At 40.8% G+C, this 15,730-nt stretch overlaps 1 protein-coding gene across 3 annotated transcripts in view; it reads right to left on the bottom strand.

The window, feature by feature from the left end:
* Positions 1-15,730, bottom strand: part of FGF13 (fibroblast growth factor 13) — a 250,310-nt gene that overhangs the window by 80,569 nt on the left and 154,011 nt on the right. The gene's annotated exons all lie outside the window — the stretch shown is intronic.

The following is a 15,730-nucleotide window of genomic DNA, read 5'->3' on the forward strand; positions in this document are numbered from 1 at the left end:
GGCAAGTTTTCTCAAGTAACTTCTCTTTTTTTTCCCTGAGTCAGCTTGCTGCAGCATCTCACCGAGAAGTCATTTATTATGAATTCTTTACTCCTAAGCTTATTATCTTTCATTTATCTGCATTGAGCTGTGCTGCCCTGTTACAACCCAGGTACTCAAATTAATCCTTCTCTTGTACCAGATTAAATTGTTTCTCATTACCTACTTGACTCTCCACTCAGTACCATTTGTAAAACTAAAGCCTACTTTTACATATGATTAATCAAGACATTTTTTTTATATGACAAAAAGCCATTGTATCCCATTGTATTGTAAAATGGCTCAAGTAACACCTTGTATTTATTTCTCATCCCTCTTTGATCAGTTCAATGCAACAGATAATGCGTATTTCTCCAACTCTGCTGTTTTCAGTGGCCAGTACTTTACATGATTATATACATCACCGTGTGTGCAGCTGCTCTAGGATCCCTGACATAACAGTTTCCTTTGTTAAAATGAATTTAAAAGGCAATTCCCTTACTCGTTTGCTAGTTGTGCGGCGTTCCCCTTGCCTTGTAGCTATATGTTCATTTGTGCCAATTTCTTACACTTCAATTTGTTGCAAATTGGGGGGACGGGGTTTCAAACCTGTGTAATTTTAAAACAAATTGTCAATCATCTTATAATTTGCCAGCATCTGAATTTTATTTGATAACAAAACACTAATAACCCTGCAGTAAACATGCACGTTTCCCTGCTTTGATTAACTCTCATTAATTATACCACTCCAATTAGTTACTCCTAATTCACTACACCATTAAATCTGAACCACGCGTGGCCTCCTTCCCCAACTCTCCCCACCTCCTCATTCTGCATAACCCTGATCCAAATGCAATTTGGTTGCTTCAGTCTCTTGGGGAAATACAAGCAAAGCAAAGGCTGAGTCTTCTTCATGTACCAGAGATGTACAAAGGGGGATACCAAGACAGCAGGCTTGGAAGAGATAATGCCTTGTGTGGGGAAACCTACAGGAGGTTTTTGAGGGCCACAGTATTCTGACAATATTCCCTGTACACACGGTGGTCTGTAATCACTGAGTACAATTATGATCTTGGAAAGGGGATTGTTCTCAATTTATATGATAGATTATGCCCAGGTTTGGAAATCTGTAGGAAAACCTGCCCATACCTCATCTCTCTGACCCCAGCGCTTACAGGAACATTTTCAGAGCATTGAATTCCCTCCACTGTATTTATCTACTTCTAAAATGGAGGAGAAGGGAAAACAAGAAATAAAAAATGACATGCAGTTAAAAGGCAATTTAAGAATGGCTTTGCTCCAGAAGAGAACAGCTTTGTTTCTTTCAGTCCTTCAGTTCCCAAAAAGCACTTCAGTCCTGACTGGAGGATGGGTCTGTGTGTGTCTGCATCTTCCTCATGGAAGAGACCACAGCATGGGAGGATGCCCACTAACACACCATCCCTCAAGCATTTCCTGCTACCTCAGAGTCCTGTCGGGAGACCTCAGCAGCAAAGTCAATGAGTCCACTGACACCAGTTTCCCAAATGCAGGCTCATGAATGAGCTGGAAATCATTTCCAACTGAGACTCAAAACTACCCTGAAGCTTGGACTGATAGATGCATTGCTGGAAGTGGACCAAAGGCTGCATCCCTTCCCCATGGATGCCACTCCATTTCCCCACGGTGAAGCTGCCCCAGGACAGGTGCTCTGCAGTTGGAGCAAATGTAGTTGGGGTTATCCTATAGAACTCAACACAATTTCCCATTCACATATGATGCCACCTAAGTACATTCCAATAAAAATCTGTATGTGTCTTCAAATGCTTCAAAACTTTGTCCATCTAGAAAACAGAATTAAAATATAGATAAGACAAAGGAAATTTTATGATAAGTGTTAATGGTTGCAATCACTTTTCAGAGCAGTTTCTTTTGAGAGGAAAATATATCACCAGGAAAGAACTTTTTAATGCTATATATATAGCAGTTCTTCAAGCTGCATCCTGCTTAATTCTAAGCCCAAGGAACATTTATTTTGAAAGGAAGGTTGTTAGCAAATTACTAATAGAAAAAAATGGATTTTAATCTCTTGCTTCTTGAAGATGAGATGTCTTTCAAAGAGATATATTTGAGTCAAAGAGCCGTGCTTAATACTATAGCCTGGAATAGACTCTGTGGCCTCCATTATTCAGATGATCTAATGTCACTTCCACTCTGAGTCAGCCCACTCGCAATCCAAAAAGATTTAATCTTCCCAGGCTTGAAATCCAAGAGGAAACTTACTACAGTGCTTTGTGGGTGAGCTCCGAACTTCCTGCTGTAATACTCCTCTATGAAGAACACTACACAGTTCATACACAATTCGTGCACAGAATGATCTTTTTTTCCCTTGTTAAATCCCCAGCTCCCACTGCTTAAGAGGAGATGTGAACCCACAGCACTTATTAGAAACATGACACTATTCAGCACTTTTTACACCTAGTCACAACACCTCTGCATTAATTGTCCTCATCAAGCAGTTTTGCCATGAAGAACAATTTGACACACAGTGCAGAATCTAATCTGGTCTCTGCATTGCTATTCTCTCATTCATGGTAAGAAAGAAGCGCAGACTGCTGGCTCTCCCTTTATTCAACACTAATAGACTTAATTATAGAACACAGGCTACAGAAAAAAATAATGAAATCTCCATGCTGTCCTCAGCCATTTCACATAGTTGTTAATTATTAAGGAAGTATGCAGCCCAGTTACACCTGACTTCTATTTGCCTTCAGTGCAAAGGAAACTAAAAGGCAATTTAACATTCATAAAATAATAATTTAAGGTTACTGAAAGGCTCCCTCCAACCACTGAAAGGTGTCAGCGATCTAGCACAAATAAGAACCAAACCTATTACCTTAATGAAACCGCATCCTTAAGTGGAAATACAGTGTTCTGGGAATACAGCAATTATTGTCGCAGGGTATCCTACCCGGTCAATAAACGTTGAATCTTTTTAAGCTGAATCCATGCCAGTGGCAGTCAGCAACCACAACAGCCTCTTCTCTGTGAAGGAGACATTTCCCAGTGCTTCTGTTGGTTAATCTTTCAACTTCCAGGCCATGAACTCCTGACATCCAAGGGGTTAAAAATATGATCCGCGTAAAAGACAAGGAATTACACTCTCATTTTCTGATGCACTTCAATTTCTTATGTGTTAATTCCTTCATTCAGTATGAACTTAGTAATTTTAAACTGATGCCATTCTCTCTGCCAAATACTATTGTATCAGAGTGAATGCTCTCTGCATAAGTATGAGCAAATGAGGCTAGAGATCTTCACCTGTATTTGTTCATATGCAATATAACTTGAACTTACTGATTGGATGTGGACACAGGAACACAGTTCGGGCATCTTTTCAAATGAGATGAAGCAGTAAAAGAGACCAAGAAAGTTCAGTAGTTTTCCTGCTCCAACTCCAGTCAATTTAAGAATAAAAATCAAAAGAAATAAAAAAGAATATATGTATTTATTTTTTGTCCAAGGAAAGTACTTTTCAACCCATGGAAAGCTGTATCTTTGGGTAGACGGGATTAAAAAAGGTGGACTTTGCATACACTAGGTTATATTTCTTCCAAAAAGAAAATGGATGGAGTCTTCCTATGGAGAAGGAACAAGAAAACTGTTTTGGAAGAGTAGGATAATCTTCCAGCTTGGCTTAGAGTTTGGTTATTGCAGAAAGTGGAGGATGAGATGGCTTAAAATGAGAGACATTTCTATTAAAACAAAAACCAAAAAACAAAAAAAATCTGCTTTGGAAGATCCTACGTAAGATTCCTGTAACTGCTCAGGAGACTTCAACACAGCTACACAAGCAGCACTGACCTACTCTCACAGTTTCTCAATCATTCAATATTAGTGATGGCTGCACTCAGCTGCCCTCCCCACTGCACAACCCCTAAGCTACACCTCCTCAGCAGAGAGGAGCTCAGGAAGTACAACCAGTAGAGGTCATTAAGAGAGAAACTGCACAACCCAATGTCATCTCATACCCAGAAGCCATTTAGGAACATAGATTTTAACACCAATTTAGGTTGGGGTTGTCTCAGGCTTATAAGTATTTTCAGCTCTTCATGTATCAAAACCAGAATGCAGAGCCTTTAGGAATAAAAAATGCAGAGATTACTTTCTTAGCTGAATTGAGACTGCAAATGGAAGTAATCAATTCATTCAACGCAAAGTTTCCAATATAATGTCATCCATGCAACTACATGGCACATCTACACAGTTATATTCCCTCCTTTTGGTGAACCGTATTTCCTTCCCATTTTAAAGCAGTTTCTTCCTAACTCTTCATGGTACATGGTGACAGACTCCCTCAGAAGCTGCAGAAGACAAACCTTCGGATAAGATCTCTCCTTTTTGTGCATACGGATTTCCACTTCCACCCCTCTCACTTGGTTTCAATAGACTGCTGAGAAGAAAGAAGAAGCGCTATTTGGAGCGGCTGAAGCAAGCAAAGCCATTATCACTTGTTCTTTACAGGACCTTCACTGCAGCTAAGCTTAATGGAGTGTCAGAGGATTCCTAGAACTTTTGGCAGCACCACAAATAAAGCCAGCCTTGAGTAGTTAAGTCTCTCAGGAAGTCAGAAGAAAACACTGAGAGCCAGGTCCCCAGCTAATACCTGCAATTCCTTTTGTCTCACAGCTTCCAGATTCAGTGACTTCAAACGAGGCAATGCCAATCTGAGCAAGTTATATTAATAGCAAATAACCACTTCCATTACTACAGTGATGGAGAAATTAGACATCATCTATCACACAGTCTATCAACATCGTCACTACTAGATTTTTAAAGACAATAAAGAAGCTGTGAACTATCTGTGAATTTCTTCTACTAACTGCAAGAGTCAATCTTGATCCTTCTGAGTCCCATCCTGAAGCACAGCAGTACAACCGAACCTTTTGAATACAGTTTTCTTTCTAAGCTAACAGCATTTTACCATACACTCTTTCCCCAGCCATTTTCTACCTCCCATCTTTCTTTCCCTAGCACTAAACAAAGAGAAGACGGAATTCATAGAGCAAGAATAGACTGAGCTCAGTTACTGACTTGGAGGGAAATAGAATGACTGATGAAACACAGGATACACAGAAAGATTGCTAGGGGCTAGGAAAAAAATGAACAGAGGTAGGGAGTTTGGCACCTGAACAGGAAACAGCTCCTTGCAGGACAGCAGGACTAAGTATAGAACCCTCCTGCAACACCAGGTCCAGTCACTGCTGCCTTTCAAATGCACGTGGTGAAGTCTTTAGGGACGTATTGCAGAACTGGGATGATAAATTGACCTGAAGCCAACCACCACTCTCCCCGCATCCATCCCAGGTTGACTGAGTTCCAATTTTAACCATAAATAAGAATCCGGCCAAGGACTTATGATGAAAAATGTAGGCCAGCATCCATCTCAACAAGATGACTTTAGAAGTTGTCAATAAAATTAAAAAAAAATAATAATAAAAAGTGCCACTGAAAAAATAAAAAGCCTGGCAGGAGTGCTGGGGATTTTTTTTATTAAGATGCCCTTTTGAGACATTAGCTTTTAAAAGGCACCTTTCCAATTCTTTTGAGGCAGTACAAAATCTCCTGTAGGAAGGACTATATCAGGAACAAACCGTCCAAGTGCTACTCTGTGGTTTCCCTCAGGTCGCCTCTTGGACAAACAATTCTGTCATTAGCGTGTGCTAATTCAAGAGTCCATCCATGAGCAAACCTGATCAGACGTAAGCTGGTGCCGTTTTTCAGATGTCAATGTACTTCATTCATTTTCTCAAGCTGATGTTAATTTTCTTGAGCTTGAGGGTCTGGAAAATGACTTGTGTGGTTAGGATCCACTGTTTAGATGAACAAATCACCCCATCCACAAGGTAGCATGCACATAGCTGTGAACCTGGAGTTAGAGAAGAAGCTGAGCTGCTGGCCAGTTGGTCCCCATGGTTGGATCTTCTCAGTGTGATGCCGAACAATCCAAGAAGAGCAGACTGTTTTTTTCTGGTAATGTTGACATAATAAACACAATGTTATTCAAAACAAATGACAGCTGCTTAACTAATTCTTTTCTCTTTCTGTAGGGATCTCTGTCCTGTCTTTGTCCTTTCACTTACTTTCACGTTTCCATCCAGAAGAGTCTTCTTTATATTCATTCTCCTTCCATAATTTGCCATCCCAATCTCTCCTCCATCTCTCCTCCATCTCTCCTCCATCTCTCCTCCATCTCTCCTCCATCTCTCCTCCATCTCTCCTCCATCTCTCCTCCATCTCTCCTCCATCTCTCCTCCATCTCTCTTTCTTTCTTTCTTTTCTTTCTTTCTTTTCTTTCTTTCTTTCTTCCTTTCTTCCTTTTTTTCCGCAACTTGCTTTAAATTAAAATTAATAGGAATGGGGTTCTAATACATTTCAGCAAATGAAAAGATGGTTTATCTTCAGAAGTGTGCTCAGCAGATACGACCTACCAACTCATCAGAGTTCTCAGGGTTCCCAAAGGTACCAGCCTTCACAAGCCAAGCACCCACTGCCATCATGTCCATAAGAATGTTCTCCTGCATTCCGAATTTGAGAAAAGTACTATTTATGCACAAAATGAGCATCCTTAGGAAAGTATACACATGAATGGCAAAGAAGCAGACAAGAGAAACCTTTAAAACAACCTGCAAATTTTTGCTTAGGAGGTTATCACCTTAAAAGAGGAGTCCACATTAACTTGAGAACCTTGTGGTGATCTGTTTCATCTTCCCCAGGTGGCTCAGGGCTAATCAGCATGCCTTGAAGGCAGCTTGCTCAACAACCCAGTAGACAAGTGATTTTACATAACCTCCTTGTGTGTTATTTGCAGGAAGAAAACTATCAAGGGACAAAGGAATTTTTCAAGTAGAACATCCATCTGAACTTAAGAGAATATATAAACTTCCACTTTAGTGGCAACTGCCACTTCAACATCAAAGGAAAGTTTGTTTTGACTTGAACTTTGATGTAACCAGCAACACTTTTTTTTTATCCATGGCCAGTGTCATACTGAGCATATATTCCACTGCATGTGTTATTAAATCAATTATTCCAGTTAAGATCATTTACAGTTAAGATACAAACTCTGCGGTTTGTACAAAGACCAACAAAATTTCTGGTCAAAAAACATGAAAATTTATTGAGACATCTTCAATGCTCAAGTACCAGCTTACCGTATGGGGTAAGTTCTGCTGATTCAGAAACACAGATACTTTTTCACCCTCTTACAGTAAGCCTCTTGGTTTCACTCTCTAACAATGAGAAGCTCTACAGCAAGTTAAGCCCCCAACCTTCTCATAAAGACTGGGAGGAAGACAGATGAAGAATTAAATGTGCCTCTTCCATGTAATGCAAGGAAAGAAACACTGAGAATGGAGTGCTGTATCTTGAAGGAAAATCGAGCACAAGGAAGAAGTTTTAAGATGTTATTTAAAAATTATTTGTTAGGAAACCAGACCTCAATCAGAGCAATTAAGAGAAAGTGGTGTTGGGCTACTTCATTTGTCTTCTGTACTGGGCTCCAGCCAAACAATGAACATGCTTGGATATTTCTGTAATTACATCCACCTACAAATCCATGCACTCTAACTTCTCCAAGTCAAGAGACACACAAAACAAATTAGAATCTAGTTTAATCATACTGGCACAAACATAAAGAGTGGGCATTAATTTTTATCCTAGCTAAACTCTATTCTAACTAAACGTAAAAAACTTACTTAGAATAGTGAGAAATAACACAAGTGAAACAATAACCTTTGTAGAAGAGACTGCTGCATAACGTGGATATGTCAAGTGGGAAGGACGGCTGGCTCACTAAGTACTGTAAGAATTATTTTGTTTACCTGAAACTCATGGCATACCGCTAACTTTAGATCAGGAGCACTCAAGACACCTGATAAAGGACTTCTTCACATTTCCAAAATGCACTCACCGAGTTCAAGGAACATCGTGTCACCTTAAGAGGTTATAAAGCCACATGCTGATTATACATCTGTAGGTCAGATGTTTACATCTCTTGTAATCTTTGGGGTTTAACCAGCCTTGTCCATAATCTTCGCCTTTCAGGAAAAGAAAAAGATCTGTCTGCCTCACTGTTTCTAAGCACAAGGCAGACAAAACCAAACAAGCACCCTGAGATCAATACTCAGCAATCACCCGCTCAGTCTTCCCAAACAGGTTGTGTTTGATAGTACACCTTTCTGTCCTGGAGGACAAAGACTGGCTTAAAAGAAGATATGCAAATATTCTGCACCACGCTGGAAACGTGGTTGTTTTGGCTTTTTTCTTTCTTCTTTCTTAACCTAATATAAGCAAAAATCAAAGAATTTACACACAGCAGGAAGCCTTTGTAGATAGATACCAGCGGGCAAAGAAAAAGGAATCTGAAAGATTCTGAGAAATGATTTCCCCTGAACTACTGCAAAAGCATTCAGCAATTTTACATAAGCATCCTAGAAAAACTCTGGCCTTCTGCAATCTTTGGACCTCTGTTGTGCTCACTGATGTCTGGGATGAACAACTGCAGTTTCTTCAGCTTTGCAGGTCAAGGCACTTAAAAATGAAGAAAAATGAATAGAGACAAAAATGCTGTTGCCAAAAGTTATCTGCTTATGCAATCATAAAAGAACACTACTCCACGCTGCTGCACAGTAGGCTCATCATATATTTGAATCAATATGTAGCACATGAAACACATCAAGACCAGACTGAGTTTGAAGTCAGTACCTTTCCAAGAAGGTAGACTTCCCCAAAAGCACAAAGAAACACACAAAGGATGTGGGCCTCTCAGCTAGACAGGCAGAAATGAGCAAAGGAAACTTATTTGCCTTCAGGAGAAACATGTTGGTGTAACTAGCAATCATAACCAATGTTGCTTCACCAGAGGACCTCTTCAGTGCTCTTGAGAGCACTCAAACTGGACCCCAGCAAGTGCCAGTGTTGAAGGACCCTCTTGTACTGAACTCTGGGAATGTTACATTATTGATATGGAGGACAAATGTACAATGTGCAATAACACAGCTTAGAAAAAGACCTCATCTCCTTATCTTCTAGTGAATATGCATAAAGACATTAACAAAGCCCTTCTGCCCCCCTTTGTGTCAACTAGTGGATTCATGTCTACACCTACTCCACGTCACTGCATCACCCTCTTTATGGACATCTATCCCCAACATGGTATGCAGGATTAAGTATAGCAATCTGGCTTCAGTGCTAACATAAAACTTTTCTTCTCCTGACAGTCCTAGAGGTGAGAAGTCTGTTAAGACTTTTTTATGAGTCCTGATATTTGCTTTGCCTTCACTTCTGTTCATTCAGAGGTACCAGTCACCAAAGGTTCAGGCTGCCAACAGAACAAAGCTGAAAGCCCTTAGTTAGGTATCAGCTGAGCTAATCCCGAAACCAAAAGCTGCAGCATAACACCGTGAACAACTCCAGCTAGATTTTACTGAAACAATCATAACCCTTGCACAGCAATGCACTGGGTTGCATGGATGTGGGACAGTGGCTAGGGGATCACTGTAGCTTACTCTCCTGCACCGTACCTAAATGGTTTTGTAAATTATTATCTTGGGAAAGGAACAAACTTTACATTAGAAACTAAAAAGTTTAACAACAATTTGTTTCTAGAGTTGTTCTAACCTAGAACAGCATAAGGAATTGGTGCACTCTCAATCCAAAGGTCAATATTGAAATACTACCAACATTACCACTGATGAAGAGTCGTGCAATAATTATGACAGACCGTGTAGTTGAATAAGGTACAAAGAAGAACCTTTATTATTAATAAAGAACAACATCATCTGATTTAGAATGAGGACAGAAGTCTGATGCCTCCTCAGGAGAATCGTGGAGGGGAAAAAAAATAGCAAGACAAAGGCCTACCTCCATACAAGGAACATTCTTTGAAGCTCTCAGAGTCCTTTGAAAGACAGGATAAGAAAAGCACATCCGTGTGACTCATTTGGTCTAAATATCCTACTTCAGATATGCTAAGTGTCAGATACTGTCTCTATAATGAATATTTATTCTGAGATGAGAGCAAAATAGCAAATGTCACCGATAAAACATTTGCCTCTAAGAGCACACAGGCAGGTAAGAGCTCTCTCTAGGTTCTGCTCAGCAACAAGGCCAGCTTCAGTTTGAGAATTAAAATCTGGACTTGAAATGAAAGCACTAATGCTGCTCCTAATGCCATTACTTGTACAAACCTCTCTGACACAGGGCGAGTACCAGCCCACTGATGTTGAACACCAGCTGGACTCCCCTTCTGTGAGCTGCAGGCCTGCAGGACAGATTGGGAAGAGCAGTGGCACATCTAAGTATGGAATTCTACTTCTAGCATAGAAAATGGGAAAAGTAGTATAACACAGTGTAAGGGAAAAGCTGAAATAGGAACCTGGTCATGCTGGATGCTCCTCGTGCCCTCTCCCCATCCCTTGTTTTGGTGCTCAACAGGAGGTGAGAGGAAGGCAGGAAGGGAAGGCTAAAGGCAGCTCCGCTGGTGCAGAACTGCTGCCAAAGAGAAAGATGAGAAACTCATATTCCAAGTGTAAATCTAAGGAGATGTGAGATTTTCAGCTCTGCACAGCTAGGAGTGTCACGCCCCAAGTCTTCAGAAGATAAAGTTAAGCACTTAACGTTCGGCTGATTCAGTAGGAGTGTTATTGATACCAACGCTGATGAGATGCCCAAATAGCTTTGAGAATCAAGTCCTCCACTTCCCTCTTTCTAATGGGAAACATTAAACTTCCCTTCTTCACAGGAGTGCTATGAGGACAAGCACGCTCAGCCATGAGTGGCTGTAGCAACAAGGACCATACAAACTAAGGAAGTAAGAAAAGAAGAAATCAAATTAAACTCTACAAAGGGGACCAGATCTCATTTGCAGACAAGTAAATAATTTGAGTAAATCTTGGATTTTGGTGGAATTACTCTGGATTTGTGCTGCTGGAGCCTGAACCTGAGCCAGGCCCAGACTGTATTCAGGTAAGCTCATTAAACACGTCCCATTCCCTTTGACTCTGCTGGGTTCACTCATATGTTAAAAGTTAATCATGTGCTTAAAAGGCTTTGGAGGATCAGGGCAAAAGGGCTCATCCATTCACAGAACTGAGCTGCTCTGCTTTATGTACTCAGCGTCTGAAGAAAATAAGAGTGCTGTTGTCACCACTGCCTCCCAGTGCCCTGAAATAGAAGGTTATGATTTAATCACTCGAGCCAAAGTTGGTTCCTCTTTTGGGAGAAAAAGCCATTACAACTGTGGCAGCTTCAGACCTTTGGCTTTTGTGGTCTTTGCCACTCCTTATAGATCATCCTTCACAACAGATACAGTCCCATAGCTGCAACAACTCCACATGTATTCAGAGAGACTGGATTTAGAGCTCATTTTCCCATGCTATTGGACAAGCTTCAGGCATCTCTCACTGCTTTTTCTTGCTAATGCCAGGACTCACGGCAGAGGGAAAGCCTTGCATTCCCCTCAGGAGGACTGAGAGGGGGCAGGAGCCCTTCCTTACCCAGTAAACCACAGTTCACATTGCTCATATCTATTATTTCCGCTGGAATACTAAGTCTTTTCCAGCTCTGAACAATGTATGAAGTTAAAAACCTCTCACAGTTCTCAACGATTCAAAATACAGGTTCTCCTCCCCTTCTTGTTCTCCAAAGCACAAAAATGCACATGTATTAATACAATCAAATGAGTGAGCCAAGTTAATTGGTCTGATTTGGTCTGGAAGAAAAAGCGTATAATTAGAGTGCCAAGTACCAGTGCTATCAGCAGTGATATAACACTTGAAGCACTGAAGGGACATTCAGTATGACAACACAAAGGCTCCAGAATTTCTGCTGGTGACAAAACAGCGTGCACACGGGGCAGCCAGGAAAGCCAAGCTTCCATATTAATGTGCTTTGATGTCCTATTTTCTCCTTACCCCAAGGACGAGCTCAGCCACTCATCCCATTCCTAAAGACCCAGATAACAAGCCACTGTCAAGGGCAATGGCGAAGCTGCTTGTTTCCTATTAGCATCCATAACGTTTTCTATCTAATCAGATTTCCTGTTGGTTAAAGAAAGCTGCCTTTACTCATTACCAGCTGCTATCCCAGATTTCCTTCTCCCTACCCCCAATAGAGATTTTGTGATGCTTGCCTGCTTTTCTGTGTAAAAAGGTTACGTATGCCTGGAGGGAGACTAAATGTTACCCGAAAAAAAAGTAGAAAAAAGGCAAAAAAATACACCAAAAAAAACCCACATGAAAACAGAACTATGGGCAAGAGGCCAAGACTCCTGATTAGGTGCCTGTGTCTAACCAATGGGTGTTTTTAAAAAACATTTCTCTCATTATTTCCTCTCCTCTGGACGTATTAACACAACGCAAATTAGTTTTCCAGGAGCAGGCTGCTTTTTATGTAACCATGTTTTATACAGATAGCAGCAGCTTACGTTTAAACTATTTAAGAGAACAAATAGCTGCAAAATGTACTTCAGATGGCCCTTCTCCTGCTAGCGCCGTATTGCTGGCTTGAGGGAAGCTACAAAAGCACCCTGCATGTTGCTGCTGCTTGGATGTAATTGTACACAGTGCTCATTGCCCACAGGACCTCACGTTCAGGTAAGGAAGCCTGCTCCTCTTGTTTTATTGCAATTTGGAGATCCATGGCATTGTCAGCACTCGAATGACTTTGGGAAAACAGAGCTGAAATGATGCAGAATGAAGCAGAAGTTCATCTATTAACTTAGTCCAGAGAATCTTACAGCATTAGGAAACACAGCTTCCTATCCAAACCGTGGCCCAAACTGACGTGTCACCCCACTGGTTATGGGACCCAAGTGGAAATTCCCACATTTTGGGAAGACAGTACATTCTTCCTCTCCTTCATTCCACATTTATTACTTAAGACAGGGTGTGTGTGCCAAAGATACTGGACCAAAAACTTCTTCTACATCCTCCAGGGCGGTATCAAACACACCAATCTTTTCTGCTAAAGCGTATTTGATGCACACGGGTGCTGTGAAAAATGCTGAGACTGCAAGCAGACACATTGGGTGTCAGGAGAAGAACGAGGAACCAAGACAGGCTACTTTCTCATTCCTTCTCTTGCTTTTAGGAATGGGCTTCAGATACAAGAAATGAGCCTGATGGACCGACCCCCTATTTCAAATGCCAGAGTGAGTTCAAGTATTTCAGCAAATAGTAGAACATTCCACAAACACTCCTGCAAAAAGCCCAGAAAATCTTTTACCTGACAGAATCACACGAGCTTAGGAGATCCAAATCCTGAAGTGAGGTGGCCTGAGCATCGACCCTACCTGAAAATCTGGTTAAAAGTGCATAAAAGAAATTCACCATTTAATATTCAGGTGAGTTGGAAACATGAAGGATTTGCTGCTATGCACTCCTAAAGCTTTGTTCAGCAGGCTAAAACAAAAGGAAAGCACAATTTTGTATTCTCTGAAGAGTCTTTTAAGCCTGCAGCATTTCATACAACCTCTCATAGGACAATGGCATAATGGAAGTTTCCTGATAGCAACTTAGTTCCTGTACCTTATGTTATCATAGAAGGCTTAAACATTTTTTTCTCATTCATCCTCACAGCACAACTGAGATATTGACTGCTGGGCTTCCACTATAAAGTATCCAGATAGAGCGTAAGCTGCTCCATTGGCTCCAATCAACCATTCCCTGTTTACACAGTTTAGATAATTTCATTCATTTTGGATAAATTCCTTCAATTTTTCAGCTTCGTGCCAACAAAACACTGAGGATGACACACAGACTTTCAGGAGGTCCAACACCATTGTCAGCCCATGTACAGATTTCAAAGGAAAAGACCCTAGGCAATCTGAGTTGCAGCACAGGCTAAAATGACACAAACACATTTTCCTTCTCATGCTAGAAGTGCACTTCTCAGAAACACTTGTAGAAATCATGCAACAACAAAACTTCCACTGAAATGATATCCCACGAGCTGACTGGAGGGTAACTCAATATGACCGTGGCCTCCCCTGTTAGTAATGAGAAATTCCTGGAGGAAAGGAGAAAGGGAAAGTGGAAAGCAAAAAGAGACATTCATCCTCACATACCGCAGTAAAAGATGAAAAGTTTTCCTCTTCAAACTAAACATTTTCAGTAAGTATGATTAACAATACCATATGCCATAGCGGAAGGAATAACAGCTGTTGGAAAGAGACAGTATGGAGATTTATGGAGAACCTAAGAAGAGCAACTGTTGGCTTCCAGGCAACAACACAGCAGATCTGATGGTCTCCAGGTCTTCACTTTGAGCCTGTACCTCGCATGCTTCTCCCAGCAGCTCCTGAAATCCTCAGTGCTGAACCAAACCACGTTCCCAGGAGACACAGACAAAAGGCCCAGCACAAATCTTCCTCTTCAACATGTCATTAGCACATAACTAGATTTATCCACCGTGCACAATCATAGCTAAACTAGTCACCAGGAGAAATCCAGCTCTCAGCATAAGTTCAACCAAAACGACCATCAGCTTCTGCTGGAGTTCTGCATGAGCACAAAGAAAATGTGAAATATGGTCCGTGGGTCAATGAGCTGAACTACAGAGAACAAATCTGTTTGATACAGAGCACGTTTTTCCTTAGAGCTCATGTAGAACCTTCGGTTGACAACATACCATTTGCCAAACATATCGAGTACCTTTAGCAGCTCAGCTGTCATCATCTTCCTACAGGATCTTGATGTGAACAGTTCTGGGCTCATCATTTACCCACAAACAACACACATCCTGACAGACAATCGGAAATTCATTATATTTGTTAATCCAGAAGAGTGTTACAGGACTCAGCTTTACTCAATGTTCATTGAATTCAGAACTATGTAATCAAAACTCCTATTGAGTCAGTTCTGGGATTGAGAAGAGAATTAGACCCCGTGCTTTCAAAACCCAGTTTCAATGTACAGTCACAGTATCACCGAAACAAAAATCCTCCCTTATATCTTATATCAGTGTTTGTGTCAGATTTAATATTTCTGGTGAGGTGAGAAAGAAACACCATTTTAGTAAAATTTATATATATTTACACATATATATTTATAAATAAAAACATATTTCATTTTAACACACATCTACAGGCAGCAGCATCGCTTTTCTGGGCGGACACCGGATCTTTTGAAAATATTAAAGCCTTGGAATATGAAACAGTAATGAAAAAACACACATGGAACAATAAAATATTTAGAAAACTGGAATCAAAACTGGCTTTATCTTATGTACATTGGGCCAACAAGTGAAAGATGTGAATACCTCATTAATAACTCCATATTAGTTAACACAGCACGAGAAAATACCATACCTTTGCTTTCTCTGAAAAGGAAAACATTCTACTCATTGTTTTTTTTCTGCTCTGCATGCATTTCATTTTCCAAAATGCAACCAGGCGTGCATTACACACACACTTCATCCTGCTTTGCCGAAGTACAGCTGCCATGAGCATTCTCTAGCACTATGCAGAAGCCTTATGGAGTGAAAGGTGTTGGGGACAAGCTGAATCCGAGCCTAAGTGCCATTACTTTCAGCAGAGTGCAGCTTCAGAAATGCTACTACAAAGAACCAGCTTGGAATTGATGCTGTCTAAGTAGCAATTGATGCTGTTGAAGTAGCAAGCAATTTTTGGCAGCCAAAAAAAGGGCAGTGTGTAATGATGAGAGCTGAAACA

This window comes from Excalfactoria chinensis, chromosome 4 (genome assembly GCF_039878825.1).
Source record: "Excalfactoria chinensis isolate bCotChi1 chromosome 4, bCotChi1.hap2, whole genome shotgun sequence".
Lineage (NCBI taxonomy): Eukaryota > Metazoa > Chordata > Aves > Galliformes > Phasianidae > Excalfactoria > Excalfactoria chinensis.